At 45.2% G+C, this 22,735-nt stretch overlaps 1 protein-coding gene across 1 annotated transcript in view; it reads left to right on the forward strand.

Annotated features, from left to right (window-relative positions):
* Positions 1-22,735, forward strand: part of MAML2 (mastermind like transcriptional coactivator 2) — a 150,330-nt gene that overhangs the window by 82,813 nt on the left and 44,782 nt on the right. The gene's annotated exons all lie outside the window — the stretch shown is intronic.

Consider the following 22,735-nt stretch of genomic DNA (forward strand, 5'->3'; position numbering starts at 1 on the left):
TTTCACTTCTAGCTGAAAACAGGAAACGGGAGGAATGTAACATTTCATACCTTCTGAAATCAGAGGCATGAAATTGATTGTGAATTCGGGTCAGATTTATTTATTTGTTTGTTTAATTTGCAGCCTGACCTTTTTCTGCATCCATACAGCTCTACTGAAAAGCGCTGCAAATTGAAAGGCAAATGATAGTCCATTGCACACTCTCCCCAGTTTATATTTATAGAAGTGTGTGTGTGTGTGTGTGTGTGTGTGTGTGTGTCCTCCCACCCCCACCCCTTCAAATCTGGTGTTAAATATGCAGAGGAATTATTGCTTCGCGTCCACAGATTCCTTCAACAGAGTGCAGGATCAAAACTCCAAAATTCAGGATCACTATCTCCTGCTTCCTGGCCAACAGAGTGAAGGAGCTGCAGTGAGGAACACAGGATTGCCCTAATGGGAGCATCTGTGTATCTATTGGCAGAAAGGAGCACGCAAAGAGCCCTGCTGAATCAGACCAAAAGCCCATCGTGTCCAGTGACCTGTTCTCAAGTAAGCACAAGTAGAGGGAGTGTCATTGTGCTCAGCTCCTGCATCTGAGATTCCTGTAGGCCGCAGTGAGCCTAGGATGCTAGACTAGATGGGTCTTCGGTCTGATTCAACGAGGTACTCCATTCATTTGTGTTTTAATACTTTGTTTGGACGTGGGTGGCGCTGTGGTCTAAACCACTGAACCTCTTGGGCCTGCCAATCAGAAAGTCGGCGGTTCAAATCCACATGCCGGGGTGAGCTTCAGTTGCTCTATCCCAGCCCCTGCCAACCTAGCAGTTCGAAAGCATACCAGCGCAAGTAGATAAATAGGTACCGCTGTAGTGGGAAGGTAAACGGCGTTTCCGTGCGTTCTGGCTTCCATCCCGTTGCACCAGAAGCGCTTTAGTCCTGCTGGCCACATGACCCAGAAAGCTGTCTGTGGACAAACACCGGCTCCCTGGGCCTGAAAACAAGATGAGTGACACACCCCAGTCACCTTTGACTGGACTTAACCGTCCAGGCGGTCCTTTACCTTTACCTTTAAAAAAAAAAAAAAAACTTTATTGGAAGTCACCCAGAGTGGCTGGGGCAACCCAGTCAGATGAGCGGCATATAAATACAGTGGTACCTCGGGTTAAGTACTTAATTCGTTCCGGAGGTCCGTTCTTAACCTGAAACTGTTCTTAACCTGAAGCACCACTTTAGCTAATGGGGCCTCCTGCTGCTGCCGCGCCGCCAGGGCACGATTTCTGTTCTCATCCTGAAGCAAAGTTCTTAACCTGAAGCACTATTTCTGGGTTAGCGGAGTCTGTAACCTGAAGCATATGTAACCTGAAGCGTATGTAACCTGAGGTACCACTGTAAAATTATTGTTGTTATCACTATTACTACTACAGTAAGGCCTTGCTGGTCTTTTGAGCCTTGTTGATGTCAGCTCCTCTGCACAAACCCACACCCTTACCCGTCATCAGATGTCAGCGGCAACGTACTGCGTGTTACGCCTACAGAAGCTCTTTCGTCATATTTGCAGCTTCGACTTTAACTGGGGAATGGGGAAGAAACATTTTCAGCCGCGTTCCCTTAATGGATGAGCTTCCAAATGTCACGTGGCAGAGGTGGGCAGGCCGAAGGCAAAAGTAGGCAGAGCAAGGAATGTAACACTTACCTTTGAACAGAATGCTGGTTCCTAGAAGCACTTCCCAACTTCCATGAACACATGCAAGGAGCATCATCAGAGTTCAGGGACACATTCCAGTCAGGCAGAAAAACCCACTGCAAAGCAGAGCCAGTGAAGGGTATGGCTTGGGAAGAGGGGAGGGCTGTATTTGGCCCCCAGTCCTTAGGTGCCCCAGGGACGCCAGTGGTGCTGTGGGTTAAACCACAGAGCCTAGGACTTGCCGATCAGAAGGTCGGCGGTTCGAATCCCCAGGATGGGGTGAGCTCCCGTTGCTTGGTCCCTGCTCCTGCCAACCTAGCAGTTCGAAAGCACATCAAAGTGCAAGTAGATAAATAGGTACGCCGTTCTGGTTCACCAGAAGTAGCTTAGTCATGCTGGCCACATGACCCGGAAGCTGTAAGCCGGCTCCCTCGGCCAATAAAGCGAGATGAGCGCCGCAACCCCAGAGTCGGCCACGACTGGTCCTAATGGTCAGGAGTCCCTTTACCTTTACCTTTCCTTAGGTGCCCCACTCCTGCTTTAACTGGTTCAACCATCTCCCCAGGGAACTCTGGGAACCGTAGTTTTATGAGAGGGGAGCAAGTGGTTCCCGACAGAATTCTCAGCGCCTTCTCCAGACTACACTTCCCAGAGTTCTTTGGGCAAAGCCACAACAGTAAAACTGGCACAAAGCCAACATGTGTTTAATGGATAGATGTGCCCTTGGTGGATTATATTGAGAGGTTCCTTCCAAGAACGGGAAGGCGCTTTTGCTCGCACAAAGGAGTGCAACTTGCACAGTCTCCCCCTCCCTGGACAGGCTGCCATGCCATAAACTAAGCATACTATTCCCAAAAGTCCCTCAGTCTTGAGGATTGGCTTTGTGGGGGCAGTGGGGTGGAGCTGCAGCATGGGAAAGGCTTCAGGAAAACTCCATTCTGCGAGCAGAACACAGCACACAGTTCTCTGGATCCAACCCACAGTATATAAAAGGGATTATGAAGTCACCCTCAGTCTTCTCCAAGCTAAACAATCCAATTGTCTTCTGTGTTTCACTTTGCTTTGACACACTTGATCTGGATGATGATGATGATGGTGATTATTATTATTACTATTATTATTATTATTATTACTGCTACTACTACACTATTAGTCATCTTCCTTAGCTTTCCTATTAAAACAAGCTCGCTTAAATCTTCCCAGACGTGTGCATTTCCCAACAGGCCCTCTGTGTGTTTTTGTAATTAGGTATTTTTAGTTTTGCCTTGTTTTACTGCTGCAGGAAGAATCTCATTTGTCAGCACTTTTTCAGCATGGCTAAATAAAGGCTTATTGGCAAACTCCATTCAACTCTTTGATAACGACCCAACTTTAGAAAGAAAGAGCGAACAGACCCTGCTGTGTCGGACCAAAGCCATGGCTCAGCCGAAAGGGGAAGACAATGCCTGCTTTCAGATATTAGAGGTGCTTTGTATCCCGATAAAAAGCCCAAATTAATGTTTGAAAGGGGTATTGCTAATTCCCTCCCTTCCCCGCAACTTAGCTTGGCTGATTCATGAATCTTGTTTAGACAAGATCTCCTACTTGAATTGTCTTGCTCCAGAATCCACCAGGCTGTATTAGATGGTTGACGGAAGGTGTCAGTGGATAACTTTCTTATCTTTCTGTCTTTTAGAAGGATGTGTGCTATGTGTAGGATATGCAATATAGGGAGTGTTAGGGAAATGATCCTAGGACACTGATAGTTCTTTTCTTATGGGGGACTGATCTGTACATTCAGAATATTCTCCTGGTACAACTCAGCTGGGACTACATGGCTTGTTTCAACTGATAAACCTAGGTGGCTGGGAAAAAGCTGCAATGAGCCTTGGACTCACGCACCTCCCTTTCTCATCTTTCTCCTTCCCAGGTGACAAAGGCTTTAGAATTAACCAGAGTTCCTTGTTGTAGCCATTCTCAGGAAACTGTGGCTTTTTCTAAAGTTAGTTAAAAGAAATTCAGCTCTGAAATGATGGGTTGACCTTGGTTAGTCTAACTTAGGTTGGAGCAAACCACAGTTCTGTGAAAAAAGGCATACGTAACAGAGAACTATGGTTTGTTTTGAAGTGAAAGGAGAAACTTTCGCTCTCCTTGCTCACACAAAGAACAAAATAGACAGGGAGGGCATGAACCTAAGGCTCACCACAGTTTGTTTCCAGTCACCTAAAACTGTGGTTTGCTCCCAATGTGGCACCCATGGGCACCAAAGCACCCTTGTAAACCCCCCTTAGCACTCACCTAAGTCTTTTGCCCCTACATTACACACACACACACACACACACACACACACACACATATATATATATATATAAAATTTGGTTATTGGTTGAAGGTTGTCTTTTTTTTCTGTGCTTTACTTGTTTTTGGATGTGTGCAGGAGTTTCGTTTCTTTGGATGAGTGGGGTCTGGACATCACCAGTTTTTCTTCTGTGAAATAGATATTTTGTGGTGCTCACGGCAATTTGTTAGCTTTTCAGATGTGCCTTCCCTAGCTAAAACAAGGTTAGGGAACCCTGATCTAAACCATGTAGCCTCTAGATGTTATTGGGCTACAACTCCCATCATCCCTGGCCACTGGCTACACTGGCTGCTGCTGATGGGAACAAGGGTCCAACAATATCAGTAGGGCCACAGGTTAGCCACCCCTGTTTTGGTGACCACCTGTACTGATCCCATCTCTTCAGACTGCTGTAGGTGGGGACTTGCGTGTTTGAGTTGCATGCCCATATTAAATAAGATAAAGTTCCCCACAAACACAAAATTGGCACATCGGGGTCGAGAGGGTCGGGAGTAAACTTGGACCTTTCTCACTGATATCCTCATTTTCTAACAAAGTTTGCAGGATGCCCTGTGGGCACACAAACTCAGACCTGCAGTTTAGTAGAGGATCACATGGTCCATGCACAGTTTTAGTGGTAATGTTTCCTAAAACCTGGCATAATAGTCTTATACCCCAATAATCCTTAATGTGATCACTTGCTATTTTGAGAAACAGGTTGCGGCCCCTTCCTCCTGCTATCTCTTCTGCTCCTGCGTTTTAACTCCTGCTGGATTATTGTTCCTTTGTGGGTGGGGGCGGGATTAATTGTCCACCCATTCACCTAACTCAGCAATTTGATCTCTATATTGTTTCCAACTATGCAGAGTGCTTGTTAACAGTTGCAGCCACACAAAGGCATATTTGCAGCTAGGTTAGAGGGAAATCAGGGCACGCCGCCATGTGAGTACACCCCACCCCATCATGGACACCTCATTGATCTACCCCCATCTACCCACCCAAATGCTGCATTGGCCACATTTCTTCCACATTGCACACTGAATTCCCCTGGTCACCCAGGTTTGTCTCACTCCCAGTGCCAGTCTTGTAGCTTTGCTCGCTCTCCCTCCAGCTTGCTGGGAGAGAAGTATATCCCTACCTCTCCCCCTCCCTTTTTAAAATAAATAAATCCCACTCCCTTTTTACACGTTTTCCAGGAGGTGGGTGTTCTGCAAAATGCTGGCTGAGGCTGCTCCAGTTGTCCACTCTTCAGCCCAGAGGCATTCTGGGAAAATAAAGATGGCGGGCAGCTGGAGCAGCTCTATGCCTGCCCGATATAAAATGTACATTTACTTGTTCGTTTGATTCCTTTTATAAATCACTTCCTATTAAAAACGTCTCAGAAGTGATTTCGCAGTAGAAACAAAAAACCCAGCGATAAAAGCAGTTCCCAGTGTAAAAACAATTCTGTATGTACCAACAATCCCATATACACAATTAAACACGATTCCATACAGTGCATGGAAACAACTAAAAGCAGTTTCACGTGTAAAAACAATTCCAAATCCTGTGCAGATACAGTGGTACCTCTGGATGCGATTGGGATCCGTTCCAGATCCCCGTTCACATCCTGAAGAGAACGCAACCCGCGTCTGCGTGCGTGCACGGGTCGCGATTTGCCGCTTCTGCTCATGCACGTGACGTCATTTTGAGCGTCTGCGCATGCACGAGTGGCGAAACCCAGAAGTAACACGTTCCGTTACTTTTGGGTCGCCGCGGAGCGCAACCCAAAAACGCTCAACCTGAAGCAACTTTAACCCGAGGTATGATTGTACAGATTTGGATAAGGAACTCCAGTTAGAAGGTTTGTTGAAAGAGGAGGGCCAGAATAACTGTGGAGATGGTGCCTATCGAAACGGCATTTCCATGCGCTCTGGCTTCCGTCACGGTATCCTGTTGCACCAGTAGCGGTTTAGTCATGCTGGCCACAGGACCCGGAAAGCTGTCTGTGGACAAACGCCAGCTCCTTGGGCCTGAAAGCGAGATGAGTGCCACAACCCCATAGTCGCCTTTGACTGGAGTTCACCTTTCTTTGCTTTCCTTTCTTTGCTTTTTTACATCCTATGCAACGACCTCCTGATGAGATGCTATGGGCAGGCATCCCTCTCCTGCAGCGATGGGTTGGGAATATAATAGGTGAGATGATCTTTTAGATATCTAGGAAATTCTTAAAGGGGGATGTTGTGGCAACTGGCATCAGCCCTGGTGGGCCCAGGCTAGATACGGATGCCCATCCTGTTTTCTGTCTTGACACAGGCGCATCATTTGCGCCCTCAAACTATGACGGGGGTGTTGTTGTTGAGAGGAGAGGCGACCAGAAGCACTTATTTCTTGTTCCCCTTTCTACCTGTGGCAGTATCGATTGCATTTCCACTAGTTTCTATGACCTGTTGTTCAATGCAAGTTTGAAACAATACAGTGGTACCTCAGGTTAAGTATTTAATTCATTCTGGAGGTCCGTTCTTAACATGAAACTGTTCTTAACTTGAAGCACCACTTTAGCTAATGGGGCCTCCCGCTGCTGCCACGCCGCTGGAGCACGATTTCTGTTCTCATCCTGAAGCAAAGTTCTTAACCTGAGGTACTATTTCTGGGTTAGCGGAGTCTGTAACCTGAAGCGTATGTAACCTGAAGTGTATGTAACCCGAGATACCACTGTACCTCAATCGTTCACATGTTGAGCAAATAATAGTTTGCTGTATTCACAAGTAACGGCAAACTCAGATCCTCCAAGTGTCTCTGTTTTCCAGGGACAGTCCCAGATTTACAGAAACCATCCTGGTTTCTGATTTGGTCCCTGAATGTTCAGTTTTCCCTTAGGATTTTCATGGGAGAAATGTTGGAGGGTGTGGTCGGGCATCCCTATTTTCATTGGGCAAATGTTGGCGGGGAGGGAGTTATGCGACCCACAAGCCAAGGAGATAAGTAACTATACAACCTTTAGAAGACATCTGAAGGCAGCCCTGTATAGGGAAGGTTTTTTATTTTTTTATGTTTTATATAATGTTGGAAGCTGCCCAGAGTAGCTGGGACAACCCAGTCAGATGGGCAGGGTATAAATAATAAAGTTGTTGTTGTTAAATAGGATGTCTCTATTTTCATGGGAGGGCATGCAAGCTACGATGTGGTGAGAAATTAGGAAACTTTCTTGCAAGTAGAAGGGGAAATGCAAGGCTTACTTCTGCTCACCATCGTTTTTGTTGTTGGCAAATTAAGGTAGCCACCTCCTGCAGCTAAAGCTGGGAGACCATGAGAGGGCCAACAATAGCCATTTAATTCATTATTGTTGTATGTGTTACTGTCATGGGTTTGGAAGAGGCACTTGTGGGATTTTCCGCCTTGATTATCGTATGCTTTGATTTGGGATGGAGGGTAGAGCACAGTGTTTTGCTGCTCTGCCTCTGTCAGCAAAATGCCTTTCGCCTTACCTAATTTACCTCATGTTTATTGTGAGAATAAAATACACACACACACAAAAGTACATCGCCGTGCGTACCCTGGAGGAAGGGTGGGATACAAATGTGATAAATGAATTGGTTCTTAACTACTGCCGCCTCAGTCTTGGCTGTTAGGCTCATTAATCCCTGCGGGTTCCATTTTCTGAGCAAGCGAAAACTTGAAAGCGCCAGGTTTCAAGCCTCAAGAGTTGGACTCCACGTAAGCTGTGTGTGTGATCTTTGGGCTGCTTGTGTTTTAACAGATGTGGTTTGCAAATGGCCTGACCCAACGAAGAGGGATTAGCACCTCGCTGTTTATTCTTCTCAAAGAGAGAAACTGCAGGAAGTTGACACATTTTGCCATATGTCAGAGAAACTGAAATGGAGGGAACACAAATATAAAGTTTCGGTGGAGGGGGTTTATCTCACTGCATCCCTGGCCCTTCGTCCTCTTAAGGTTATGGGTTGCCATAGCATTTGGTCTCGGTGAAAGCATCGTCAGAACCAAAGTCCCATGGTTTTGGTTGGTGTTGTCACCAGGCCAATTCTCAGAGAACCATAGAAAGATCAGGTGTTGGTTTACTAAAACCAACTAATTTACTAAATAAAATTAAGTAAATAAAATTACTAAATAATTTACTAAAAGTACCAGCACAAAATGGCTGCATCGCTGAAGCTAAATACCTCAGACCTGATCAAATTGCATACCCTCCTACATTTCTCTGTTGGAAATAGGGATGTCCTATTCTATTATTATTATTATTATTATTATTATTATTATTATTATTATTATTATTATTATTATTATTATAATATCCAGCCCATCTGACTAGGATGCCCCATCCATTCTGGGTGGCTTCCAACGTATAAAAACATAATAAAACATTAAAAGTTAAAAAGCTTTCTGATACGGGGCTGTCTTCAGATAGCTCAGGGGTCGGATAACTCCATACGCTCCACCATTTTTCCTATGAAAATAGGGACATCTTAAGGAAAAGTGGGACTTTCCGGGATCAAATCAGAAACCGAGACGACTTTGTAAATCCAGTACTGTCCCTGGAAAATAGGGACGCTTGGAGGGTTTGAAATCATATTCTGACATATTGAAGACTGACCTTTATGTTCCACCAACTCATAAGTGGGACTGTTCTACTCAGGTTTGATAATTGCTTTTTTAAGTGCTTCCCCATGTTCTGTTTGGTTGGTGCGTTTTAAAGCCCATCTCAGGTGCAGAGCTTTCTAGATCCTTTCTCCCTGCTCCGGTATTTTCCACATGCAGGGGCTTCTGTACAATCATACCTTGGAAGTCGAATGGAATCCGTTCCGGAAGTCCATTCCACTTCCAAAACGTTTGAAAACCAAACTGTGGCTTCGGATTGGCTGCAGGAAGCTCCAGAAGCCACAGAAGCCCTGTTGGATGTTTGGGTTTCAAAAGAACGTTTGCTAACCAGAACAATCACTTCCGGGAGCCAAATTGTCCGAGTTCCAGGGTGTTCGGGATTCAAGGTACAGCTGTATTTTGAAATACACACAACAAGAATATGACACCTATAGACGAAAGGGATACAGATGAGCAAGAACTACCACATTGCTAGACTGGGTGAGGAGCTTAGCTCTTAGAAACTCTGCTGTGATGAAACAGCTCCCATTGATTTAAACCGTCGAAGAGCCACATTTGTGATTTTTGGAGGACCTGTGCATTAATATGTCTCTCCTTCCCATGTCCCCAAAGACAAGCTAGCTTTCATTTACAATAGAATTATTTAGAAACCCTCAGTGACTACGGTGTTTACCGGGATATGGGCAGAGTCGGGAGAGAGATGAGAGAGCTTTCAAAGTCGTTGCTGTTGGAGACTTGGCAGGTCTGCTAGACGTTTGTAGGTACTTTCTGGCCTATAAACATATGAATGTGAGCATACAAGAAAGCAGCGAACATAAATTCCTCCTGGTCAATCCCTACAGGCTGAATCAAGCTAGGTTATTGCGCCCTGTGTTTTGAATTTCACTTTTACTAATTTAATTTATAGGCAGTGAACCCAATTCTTTAAGCTTGCTTGCAGAAATCAACCCTGACATGTTGCATTTTATTTGCGTGACTGGCATCAGAAAGGAATCGTTTTCCATGCAAAATTATTTCATCTGTTCGGTTAGTCATGCTGACGGCACGTTCTAAAGTAGATACGTTGGATTTCTCCACATTTTTAATATTATGTGTTTTCAGGCTACACTAATAAGTGGGCACCTCAATCCTAAACCTCAGATTCTCTGGCTGAAGCAGAGGTGTCTATCCACTCACGGAGAGGAACTCAACTGGTGAGAAGCCATGTTCCCCCTGGTTGTAGCCCATGTTTGGTTTTGTGAGTTGAGGGCAGAGACAGCCTCTAATCCACTGGATCCCAAAGCCTCTTTATTTTCAGGTGAGACACCAGGATTGTGATCCTTCCTTCTATGTAAGCCTGGAACTGACATAAATAATCCTACCCATTGGAACCAAATAGTTTTGCTTGTTTTTTAAGAAAAAGACCCATCCCAGCTAGTTGTATAATTTAGAAGTTAAAATGTAATAGTGCAGCCTAGGATTGCATTGCTACTTAGTAAATCAATCTAGGGAAGCCCTTGTTGAGTTAATTTTAACTACCGAGGACAAGGTTTCGTGAGTTGCCAATTAAAAAGTACGCCCTTTTCAGGCAGTTTTGGTTCTGGTGTGTTACTGTTTTAGGCTATTTTGGCTCTGGTGTGTTTCCATAATAGGAGATAAATAAGAAAATATTTTAAATGTTGCCACCTTTGAATAATTTATTTATTTATTTATTCATTCATTCATTCATTCATTCAATTTATTTATTTATAGGCATTTATAACCCACCCTTCACCATATAGTCCTAGGGCACAGGTTACATACAGCTCAATAAAGTTAAATCATGTACCGTATTTTTTGCACCATAACACTCACTTTTTTCCTCCTATAAAGTAAGGGGAAATGTCTGTGTGTGTTATGGAGGGAATGCCTACAGGTGGCGGGGGGGATCTGCTGCAGTCGTGAGCAGAGGATCCATGGTTCCCCTTCCTTCCCTCCTCCGTGGCTCGCTTTGAAACAGCAAAGCGGGAGAAGAGGCGCTGAGTGGGGAGGAGAGAGGGACAGAGAGTCTGCTTGCTTTAAAGGAGCAAAGCGGGAGAGGAGAGGAGCCGCTTACACGAGTGTCAGCGGCTCCTGTCCGGTTGGCTCCTTTAAAGCAAGCAGGCTCTCTGTCCCTCTCTCCTCCCCACTCAGCTTGCTAAATAGCATTATTAGCAGCATCCTTCTCCACACACCCCACACGTGTTCCTTGTCCCTTGAGTGCTTTTCCTTCCCTCCCCACTTAAAACGTGGTTACAAAGCACGGATCCACATGGATCCTCAGGATTTTTGCACTGGGTCACCCCAAATTCACCATCAGATTACATAGCATGTCCATGGCTACATCTTGCACCAAAAGAATCACGCACCCACTGTTGCCTGGGGTTGCAGTGGTGCAAAAATGTGGTTACAAAGCATGGATCCACATGGATCCTCAGGATTTTTGCATTGGGCTACTCCAAGCTCACTGTCAGATCACATGTCTGTGGCCACAGCATGAACCACAAAAATCATACATCCACTGTTTCATTTAGAATATTTTTTTTCTTGTTTTCCTCCTCTAAAAACTACGTGCGTGTTATGGTCTGGTGCATGTTATAGAGCGAAAAATACGGTAATAAACGAACATTAAATAGGAGGGATATCCTTTTCCACTCCCAGAAAGCCTGTGCGAAAAACTGCGTCTTGACCCGGTGTAAAAATATTAGAATTATAAGGCCAAATAAACTTCGGAGGGTAGAGAATTCTCCAGTCTGGGGGCTACTGCAGAAAATGTCCTCTGCTGTACCACCACACCACAAATTTCACAGGAACTGCCAGCAGAGTTAATGCTTTTATTTATTAAACTGTTTCTTATACTTTCTTTGGTAACTCTGATAAGTAAATATATTGAGGGTTAGGTGAAACACAAATTAACTTATATTTCATTGTATAATGAATAGATTAATCTGCTAAAAGGCTGGTGTGTAATCAAATCATATTTTGCTATGTGCAGAGGGTGTTCTGGTTTTTTTAATGACGAGCATATAAAAATTCAACCTCCTACTAGGGCAGCCAGATTCAGAAGAGGACAGGGCTTCCTGTCCGTCCACAATCATATAGAAAAAGCAATTTCAGCTTGCTCCCTGTCCTTTTTCCTAGGCCACCCAGCCTCAAACCTTCAGGCCTGGGCCTTTAGGAGGCAGACCACAGTCCACAGAGCCCCAGAGTTGGCACTGGGGAAAAGGTTCTTAAACAGCTGTATGGCAGGCAGCAATTCAGCAGGTTGAGCCCTTTCTGGTTATAATTAAGAGGGAAAGCTTCGGCTACGTATATTCTGTCTGTCAGATATTGCATTGCTGGTTTATTTCGGGGGCCCTCTGCTCACCTGAAAAAGAAGATTTGCATGTTGCCCATCATGTATGCACATTTTATGCAAATCCGTGTCCTCTGTTGTGAGTGTGTTGGAGGGCCCAATCCACATGCAGTGTACGAGGCCCAGAAAACCCTGTTGGCACCCCCTGCCAAAGTGGTACAGTCGTGGACAGACTATACCACCTGATTCTTGCTGTTTGGTCCTACCAATTCCCCCTTATAAAATAGATTTCGGCTCTGCCAGTCTCCAAACTGAACAAAGGGGAAACAAAGGATGGAAAGCCTGAAGGAACAGACGAGCTAGGGAAGGAAGTGTAGGCTGGACAAAGGTTTGGTTCATTTTTACAGCCCTTAGAGGGAGAACAATAATGTACAGAAGCTGTTAATGAAGGGCTGGCCTGGAAGTCAGAAATCCCTGCCAAGTTTGAAATGTTTTTTTATTCTGACCTCCTATCTCAGCTGTCCAGCTTCACAGTGGCAGATCCAGCTGATGTGAGCCCCAAAGGAACATGGGAATGAGCAATGCAAATTATTATTATTATTTCCTTCTTTGCACCAGTTTTCTCCTTTTTTGCAGCAGTTTCAACGTTTTGAAAAACAAGCCGGAAGGGTGAACCTGCATTATCAAGTATAGCAAACACTTTTTTATTTTTATTTTTTTATCAGGGAAATATCGAAACATGATGCATTTTGAGCTATGATAACCTACATCAGTCTGTAAAAAGAAATTAAGGGTTTTTCTTTTTCTTTTGCAAGTGATCAGATTATTTGCAAATGGATAGTTGAGGGTGGTGGACATAGGCCAGCACACATACTGGAAATTGTTTGCAAATAAATATATTATGACAATAATTCACTGAAGAGCTTCTTGGCTCCCAGTATATGTACATCTAATATTTTCAGTTAAAGGGATTTTCCATACCACTGTTTGAGGATGGAGGAATATACCCTCTTGAAAAACAAAGTTCATCTGTAATCTCGAATCTCATTTTGCTGATTAAAAAACAGCCACTTTGACTTCTTCAGTGGGGGGGGGGGAGGGAACTACCTGTGAAGTGCTCCTTTTCCTCGCCAGGCCGTTTTATACGAGTAACTATAGCAACTCCCCCCTTTTCCATGTTCCGAACAATTTGTACAAGCCCGACATGAAAACAACTTCCAGCTACCAGCCATTGATGTTTCATAAAAGAGATTATGGACCTGGCGCGATGTTAACGTCCTTTAAAACAGGCCATAGTGAGGGTTCATTAAAATGTAACAGCAGAAACCTGGGAGACCATTTGGAAAATTCCTATTTGGAGCGTTTGCAGGCTGCACAGAGGCAAACCAGACTTTTGCCAGCGAGTGAGCTGCGGCCGGTCACAGACCCAGGAGAAGGAGGAAGATGTATCTGCTTGATACAGCTATTTGCATACTTGAAATATTTTGGGGAAGGTTGTGGCTCAGTGGTTTTCATGCACATGTTGGTTCCAGGGGGTAACTGGGACTTCCTTGGGGCATCTGTTTGGACATTGTAGGAAATAGGTGCCACATCCAAACCATACTTTTAAAGCACACATTTAAGCCACATGTTGTTGTTGTTGTTTAGTCGTTTAGTTGTGTCTGACTCTTCGTGACCCCATGGACCAGAGCACGCCAGGCACTCCTGTCTTCCACTGCCTCCCGCAGTTTGGTCAAACTCATGCTGGTAGCTTTGAGAACACTATCCAACCATCTCGTCCTCTGTCATCCCCTTCTCCTTGTGCCCTCCATCTTTCCCAACATCAGGGTCTTTTCCAGTGAGTATTCTCTTCTCATGAGGTGGCCAAAATACTGGCGCCTCAGCTTCAGGATCTGTCCTTCCAGTGAGCACTCAGGGCTGATTTCCTTCAGAATGGATAGGTTTGATCTTCTTGCAGTCCATGGGACTCTCAAGAGTCTCCTCCAGCACCAGAATTCAAAAGCATCAATTCTTCGGCGATCAGCCTTCTTTATGGTCCAGCTCTCACTTCCGTACATCACTACTGGGAAAACCATAACTTTCTACTGGGAAAACCATAGCTTTCTACTGGGAAAACCATAGCTTTCTACTGGGAAAACCATAGCTTTATGGAAAACCATCTCCACATGGTTCCCCCCCAAAATATAATAATCCCAGGAACTGTAGTTTCTGCCTCACAGAACTACACTTACGTGGCGAGTTCCCGACCCCCTCAGGCGGAAATAATGACACGTGACACAAATATTAAGGTTAACGGGCTAAAAAAAGGCCACAACTTTATTGGTTACAGGTGATGAGCGGTATTGGCTTAGGCATTGGTCCTAACCTACTATATCCGACTCCAGCCCGTCTGCTTGATGTCCGGGAAGGGTTAAGCACAGTAGGGGGAGTCCTGCTGATGCACATCAACTAGGAACTCCCCCGGGGCCACCGCTAGGGGGCATGCCTTAGGACCTCACCTCCCTAGGCTTCAGACAGGGCCACGCCCCCCCCCGAATCCTTTAATGGACTACCCTTCAATATGTGGGGCAGGTGATGGCGCTACCTCTTCCATCTACAGAACAATACCAATGCCTAACCGCCAGTACCCAGAAAGTTGTGACAATTTGCTACGGGGTAGGCAAAAACCAAGTGGCTGGTGCCAGCTTGCCAAGTGGCTGGTGCCAGTTTACCAGGCCCCTCAACGGCAACCAGCCAAGGTCCATAGGAAGGTCAAGGAACGAAAACATTATAGGGCGGGAGGGTGGGAAAACAGGAACAGCTGGCGGGCGGCAAAGAGAGAGATCCCCGGCCACGTCCCACCTATATAGGGCAGGCCACACCCCCAAGCCAGCCAATTGGCTGGCTAGGGGGTGACGTGGCTGGGAATCCCCCCAATCGCGCGGGACTGGCCTCCACCCAGCGTGCACATGGAGGGACCGTGAAGCCTGCAACCCCACCTCCTCCTGAAGGCGGAAGTATGGCTTTCCCAGGGTTCTTAGTTGGCAGCCATGTGCTTTTAAATAGATGGCGTGGATGTGACCAGGATGCAAGACTACGTAATGCTGTATACCAGTGTTCCAAACAGCACAACAGATGCTGCTGCGAGTGACCTGTGGCCCTCTCTCACCCAACTTTCCTCCCTTGCCGCCCTCACTTAGTTCCTTTGTGGGAATCGCCTCTGTCACTCACTGCCCAAGTCTCCACTTTAGGAGGAGAGCTAGAGAAAGAGAAAGCGAGAGAACACACGGTAGATAAATGTAGATCTAGTGGTGTTACGGTAAATTTTCGAGAATAATCTTTTGGAGAATATTTTCGATTAATGAGAATATTAGAGAATTTTCATTTAAAACAGGAGAATATTCATTTTAATGCATTGAAAATGCTGTAATTTTTATGCATTGAAAATGATATAATTAGTTAATCTACATGTTTATTCATGGGTAAACTTGTTCAGATGGCAACCAAAAACTGTACAGATACTTTTATTCAATGGGGCACTGCAGTGAATTCACATTCTTTCTTTTTTTACTATTCATACTATACAATTGAAAATTCAATGTGAATTGTATTGGCCTAGATACTTTAAGTGCATAAAGCATTAAAGCTACTTTCTGTAAAAAACACACACACACACACACACACACTATGGCCAAGGGTATAGAATTACTAAGAATAAGGTCACACCAAAATAGAAAAAAGGCTATTAAATTTACCGGTAGTTGAAATATATATGAATTCAAATGTTCATCAAATTAAATGAATAGCATTTTTAAAACTTTTTATAAAAAATGTTTTCTGTAGCTCACATTTCAGAACTGCCAATGGTTTCTGCCTCACAGAACTACACTTACGTAGTTACAATGCCCAGTAATGTAACTGGGTCAAAAACATCATTATTCATTACTTACACTGGCAATATCACAGCTTGAGTTATTATATACTAGATTTTTTAAAATGTGGGTTGTAAAACTAGTTCTTACATTAGAATTTACAGTTTGTGGAGAATATTCTCCGGAGAATTTTCTAGCAGAGAATATTCTCCGGAGAATATTCTCACCTCACATCACTATGTAGATCACCCTGTTTGACAAACAAACAAACAAACAAACAAACCTCACATCATTTTCGCTGTTTGTTTTTAACTCTTGTGTTTCATGTGACTGATAAGTGGAGCATGAAAACATTCTGCATTGGAACTGGGAACTGGACAAGAATCTCATTATAATGTTGCATATCAGTGTAAAGCATTGTAGTTAATTAGGGAAGTGCATCAATGTGTGTGGGGAAGGGTATTTTGGGAGCTAGAAAACCCAAACTAGACATTGACCGAATCCAGAAAGTGACCAGAGGTGGAGAGTTGGTGGTGGTAATACCAGCATTTTAAATGATTGTTGAGCCTTCTCACATTCCACGTAAAGTAACGGTAAAGGACCCCTGGATGGTTAAGTCCAGTCAAAGGCGACTATGGGGTTGAGGCACTCATCTCGCTTTCAGGCCAAGGGAGCCGGTGTTTGTCCACAGACAAACGGGTCATGTGACCAGCATGACTCAACTACTTCTGACACAACGGGACACCATGTCAGAAACCAGAGCGCACGGAAATGCCGTTTACCTTCCCACTGCAGCGGTACCTATTTATCTACTTGCACTGGCATGCTTTCGAACTGCTAGGTTGGCAGGAGCTGGGACAGAGCAAGGGGAGCTCACCCCGTCGCATGGATTTGAACCACTGACCTTATGAGCTCAAAGTGGCACACATAGTTCTCCCCCTCCTCATTTAATCCCCAACACAACGCTGTGGGGGGAGAGAGACAGCGAGTGCTCACCCAGCGCGTGGGGATTTGCACCCTGGTCTTCTGGGTTCTAGTCCAACGCTTGAACCACTATACCACAAGCTCTCATCCATTGAAAACCTTGGGCTGCACCTCCAGACCAAAACAAAGAATTCAGGGTTTTGTTTTTCACTTAAAAGCAAACCGCTTGGCTTTTTCTTTTTAAAGAGGGCTCAAAAGAGACGCACAACTGCATTTTTGTTTGTGTTGTTGCTGTTCTCTACAGCATTGCCCCACGAAGAGTAAATCTGCAAACTGGAAAGAAATAGCATCTTTTTCTTTTCAAACTGACGCTGTATTTATTTATTATTTTAACAATGTCCTTCTGCCATTTTCCCGCTGCCTTACAAGGTTGTGGTTTTTGGTCTGCCAGATTGCATTACTAATTCCCCTAAGAACATGGGGGAAGAGAATAGCCATATACCACTAATCCAGATTGCCTCTCGTCTGCCACTGCTAAGTCCTTAAAGGGCTGCCTTTTCCCTTCTCTTTCGTCAGTTGACAACCAGCTCCGTCATCGATTTATATAGATACGTGAGATATATACTCTGAAACATAAAGAGTGGTGATCCGAAGCTCTCTCTTTATTTGAGGTTCTCCAAAATCTTGACAGGTGGGTGTGGTAGAAAGCACACATCCCCATCTCCCCACACCACAACACACCACCCCTAAACCCATAGAACACCATTTTTCAGGAGGAAGCTTCTGAGTAACTCTTGCAGAGCAGGGACTTGGCACCACAAATGTTCATTCGTCTTTTCTTTTGCAGCCACTGCATGTGGCAAGAAACTCTTACGCACCACCCATCTCTCCCCCCCCCCCCAAACAATGTGCTTTTCCCCTTTCCACAACCATGGGGTGTTTTGGAGAGCAAAATTGTTGGTAAGGGTTAAGTATGCATCCACCCACCCACCTGCCCTGCACATGCTTCCTTCTCCCCAAACTCCTCCTCGCATCTGAATTACCTGATGTATTTGGAAAATGCATGTCTGCTTGTGTAATTCCGTAGCTCTTCCCTTACACACAGCAGTAATGCAGCCTGCTCAGGTGTTCAGTAATGCAGCCTGCCCAGGTGCTCTGTCTAGCCAGTATGTGAGCTGGTCCTAGTAGTGGCACAGAATTGCAAGGAACTGTCTCATCATCCGTTCAGGGCTGCGTGAAGGGGATGGGAGGGAGGAAAATGGTACCCTTCCACCAAGCTACAGATGAGACCCCACTTATGCAGAGGTTGGGTTCCCAGGTACCGCATGTGTGAGTGAAGTTGCACATATCGTGAACACCATCTAAAAAGCCTGTAAACACCCTCCAAACCTCTGGAAACCCTTTTTTTAAAAAAACAGCAGCACTAACGAGGCACCCTCCAAACCTCCTTTCCCAAACTCCAACTCTCCACAGGCCTCAAAGGTCGGTGCAAAGGCTCCTGGGTTCATGCCTTATTTGCCGTTTTCACACCGCCTTTGCCCTTTTTGCTCCACTTTTGGGTTTGAATCAAATTGTTTAATTGTTTCACAACACCTTGCGGTGGGTCGGTCACGCACAAGTGGGGAGTTGTCCATATACTAGGCCAGTATGAATGAAAGCCACTGATGCCGGGGAATCCCATCTTGCGTGGACATCTAAGAAGAGGAGGAATTCTACACATCTGAGAATCAAAGCAGAATCCCACAGTGGGGCCGGGTTCTGCAGGAAGCCCAGATTACAAACAATTTAGCTGCGCCGGGTAATCCCCCTTCGTTTTAAATCTGCCACGCAGGATGTTGAAAAGGCAAAAACCCAAATGGCAGCAGCAAAAAAATTTTAGGATTAGGAGCTTTCCTGCGCACGGCTGTGTATGTGTTAATATTTTAAGCTGACTTCTAAAACCGGTAAACAATTGCACTGCTTCCAGTGGTGGGTGTTGCTGAGTGACCTCTTTTACATGCCTGATTATCCTGTCAACATTTATAATGCCTTTGATATTTCTCTCTCGTCGGGACGGGATCAGTTAAGCAGTCGCGTTTCGCCCGCACTCAGCTTGCCTTCCTCCCCTTCCTGGCTTTCCCATCCCCTGGTTATATAAATTGACATTAATTTCTGTAGATCTTAGCAGTGAGAGATTGTTAATTTATTCATGGTTGGAGGAGATCTGGGAAGGGAGGGGAAGGAGAGTTCTCCAGGACGAAAGAGGCGGTGGAAAGAAACATCTCGTACGGCACGGAACACCGATCGTCCGTGCCCGCTTGTTTTGCACAGAGTAATGAATGCTCCATTCCTGATTAACAATTTTGACCTATTTAAAGCTGCACTGTGTCATCGTCATCCCCGCCACCGCCCCCACCATCTTACGTTGCTTCTCAGACAATGCGAGCCACACATTACATTTTAAGGGCTCATCAGCTGCAGTATTTGTCTAACCGATATCACTATCGCGTGCCAGCAACTGGAAGAGAAGCCACAATGAGAGATTTCTTAGGCAGAGGTTACGGAAATGAATCTTTTGTGCCTGCCATTTAAATTTGGGGGGGGGGGGTGCGCCGTGTTAATTTAATCTAATACAACAAGGGAACGCCGCTGTGGTTCCAGCGCAGGCCCTTAATTGATCAAATCAAACCAACGTCCTTATTCCTTTCTTGACAGCAGGTTTTGTTTTGGACGCAAGTGTTTAAATCATATATATTAATTAACATGCTGGCAAGCTGGTTCAGTGTGCTGGCGCTACAGTGGATTCAATGCATCCGTCCCCTACACATGGGAGTGGGAACCTTCAGCCCTCCCAATGTTGATGGACCACAACTCCCATCATCCTTGATTATTGGCCCCACTGGCTAGGGCTGATGGGAATTAGAGTCCAGCAACATCTCAAAGGCCCTACACAAACACTTCTTGCAGGAACTCCCAGACATTGATCCCCATGCTAAGGAATAACCAGGTACCCATTTAATTTTACAAAATTATCTTTCTGCTCGAGACAAAGGGAATATCTAGTTTGGAGGGGTGGGGGACCTGCGGCTTTCCAGGTGTTGTTGGGGACCCCCAAGTGCCATCTTCCCCAGCTAGCATAGCCAATAGTCAGGGAGGACAGGAGCTGTAATTCTCATTAATGATAATAACCCCCATGAGACTGTTTCAGCTAAGTCACAGGTGCGGTCCATGCACCTGAAGCCGTGTATGATGTTAGGTTTGGACAGGTAAAGCCGAGCCTGAACAAAAGGGGCTTTGCACGCACCACCCATCAGCTGGTCAGCGGTTTATGCAAGACCCTTTTTGCCCAGTGCTTCCCAAGCTCTGTCCATCAGCCAAGGCTGGCACAGCCATTAGACAGGGGTGGTATAAGCCCCCAAGTTGGCGCCCCTGCAGACGTCCTACCTGCCCTAACGCCTCCACCACTGGCAGAGAAGGGACACTAACACCAGTGCCGATTTCTTGCAGAGTGTGCGATACTTTGCCCCAAATCTGTAAGCTCTCACCCTGAATGGGTGAGATCTTGCCTGAAACTGGGAACAGATGCTGGCAGTGGAAGTGGCAGGGTGGATGGCACTTCCCATTTCGCTTCCGGCGGCGAAACCAGAGACGCCGCCCCTGCTATCAGCTGATTGCCAGTTTGGGAAGCACTGTGGACACAGCTTCCCAAACACCAACAATCAGCTGACGGTCAGTGCTTGGGTACGATCGCTTGCACTCGTATTCTAGGAGAAAATGGAGTATAGAAGAGTCGCGAAATTATGTCAGAGTAGAGCCTAGATCAAGGATTGGAAAGCTGTGGTACCTCCCCTAGAGAGCCACTGCCAACCAATATAGACGAAGTCGGGGCTGGTTGGACCATTGAACTAACTTAGTGCAAGGCCATTTCATATGGTAAGTTGATAAAAGGCATTTGAGTGGTGCAGACGAAAGACAGAAGATCACAAGGTGGGATGGAGCCAGCTCCAAGTACGAAGTGGTGTGTGCATGTGGGGGAGGGATGATATTAATCTTCATTATCACTATACTCTCTCCCAGTGCCAAGCCATCGAATTGCTTTGCATACCCTAGATAACTTAAAGAACAGCTTGGGTCTAGGAGATACAGTAGTGAAAAGAGAAGTGGCGTGATTGCAGTCTTGGGAATTGCGGTTGATTTAGGCATTTATTTTCACTTAACTCCAAGAACTCCTGGGATTTTGAAGAGCTGCTGGTTTATTTATTTTTAAAGTAAATTAATGAAATAAAGACTGAGAAGAGCAAAATGTGCTGCCAGGATATGGCTTTTGTTGCCTGGAGACTTCCTTGCTTCACAAGAAGAATGTGGGACTTGGAGAGTGATTTCGGTTTAGCAGAAGGGAGTGCAAAGATAACCGAGAAAAGAAGCAAATGTAGTTTACCAGGTTTACTGGAAAGAAAGCATGCAGTGGAAGGAATCAACAAAGCCTGTGCATTACCTCATTCTCCTTACGGTTTGAATTTTACCAAGTTAGGTAACCAAGAGTCTCTGATCACTGATATCACCACACCGTTATCTTTGGTTGTATTTCAGGTGCACCTGAAATATATTACAGCAAGTCTGGGCAACCTGGGACCCTCCAGATATTGTTGGACTCCAACTCCCATCAGCCTCAGCCAGCACAATCCATAGTCAGGGATGATACAAGTTGTAGTCCAGCAAATCTGTAGGGTCCCCAGTTCCCCTTCCCTGAATTAGAGATAGATTTTGTTCAGAGCTGGACCTACAGACTGAAGGTGACTTAAAAATCTAGCTCAGCTGTGGTCTTACCCATTTACTCCTGGAGAAGTCTTATAATTCACATCACACTGGAAAGTTGACAAAAATGAGAGTCACTTTCACAATGTTATAAGCAGAAGAAATAAATATAGGTTTGGCAATGCTGAAGTGGTATAAAATGGTATGATCTAGTTACAGTCAGGCACTCCTGGGTTTCAATGAGCAGGATTTCCTGTCGTTGCTAGACTCCCAGCTCCCATAGCCCTGGCCAGAATGGTCAGGGATGATGGGAGTTGTAGTCCGGTGGTATTGTGGAATGCTCACGAACATCTTAACTGATCAGGAGTTGAACTGTCGAACATAAAAGGGACAGAAGGGGTTGCGAGCTGTTGGTGGGAAGAAGCATGGAATTCCTGCTCAGCTGGTAGGATGAATATATGGCTTAGGAAATGCATTTGCATAGGTTTCAAATTACGGTCTTCAAATAAAAACATCTTGGAGATCCCAAGCCACAGGGAGGTTAGGCTGGCCTCAACCAGAGCCAGGGCTTTTTCAGCCGTGGCCCCGATCTGGTGGAACGCTCTGTCACAAGAGACTAGGGCCCTGCGGGACTTGACCTCTTTCCACAGGGCCTGCAAGACAGAGCTGTTCCACCAGGCCTTTGGCCAAGGCACAGTCTGACCCCCTCCTTTGGTAATTCTTCACAGAACTCAAGCCCAGTGTCAAAATAAAAAAAATCCTTCCAGTAGCACCTTAAAGACCAACTAAGTTAGTTCTTGGTATGAGCTTGGTATGAGTTAGTTCTTGGTATGAGCTTTCGTGTGTATCTGAAGAAGTGTGCATGCACACGAAAGCTCATACCAAGAACTAACTTAGTTGGTCTTTAAGGTGCTACTGGAAGGAATTTTTTTATTTTGACTATGGCAGACCAACACGGCTACCTATCTGTAACTCTAGCCCAGTGGTTGCCATTAATTTGATTTTGAATTGATTTTAGAATTAGTTGATTTTAGAATGGAATGCATTTCAATTAATTGATTGTGATTTTATGTAAACTGTGTTACTTTTATTGTTGGTAGCCGCTCTGAGCCCGGCTTCGGCTGGGGAGGGCGGGAGCTAAATAAAATATGATGATGATGATGATGATGATGATGATGATGATGATGATTACAATTACAGACCAGGTATTTAGAAACCTGGCTGCATGAGCCTCCAATGGATTTCCAGACACGTGAGAAAAACATTGCAATAGAAGATCCTTACAGGTGCCTTGATAGTTTGCGAGGAGTCAGTAAGACCGCAGACAAGATAATATTTCACTGTTGGGTATTTCT

This window comes from Podarcis bocagei (assembly GCF_964188305.1).
Source record: "Podarcis bocagei genome assembly, chromosome: 6".
NCBI classification, from domain to species: domain Eukaryota; kingdom Metazoa; phylum Chordata; class Lepidosauria; order Squamata; family Lacertidae; genus Podarcis; species Podarcis bocagei.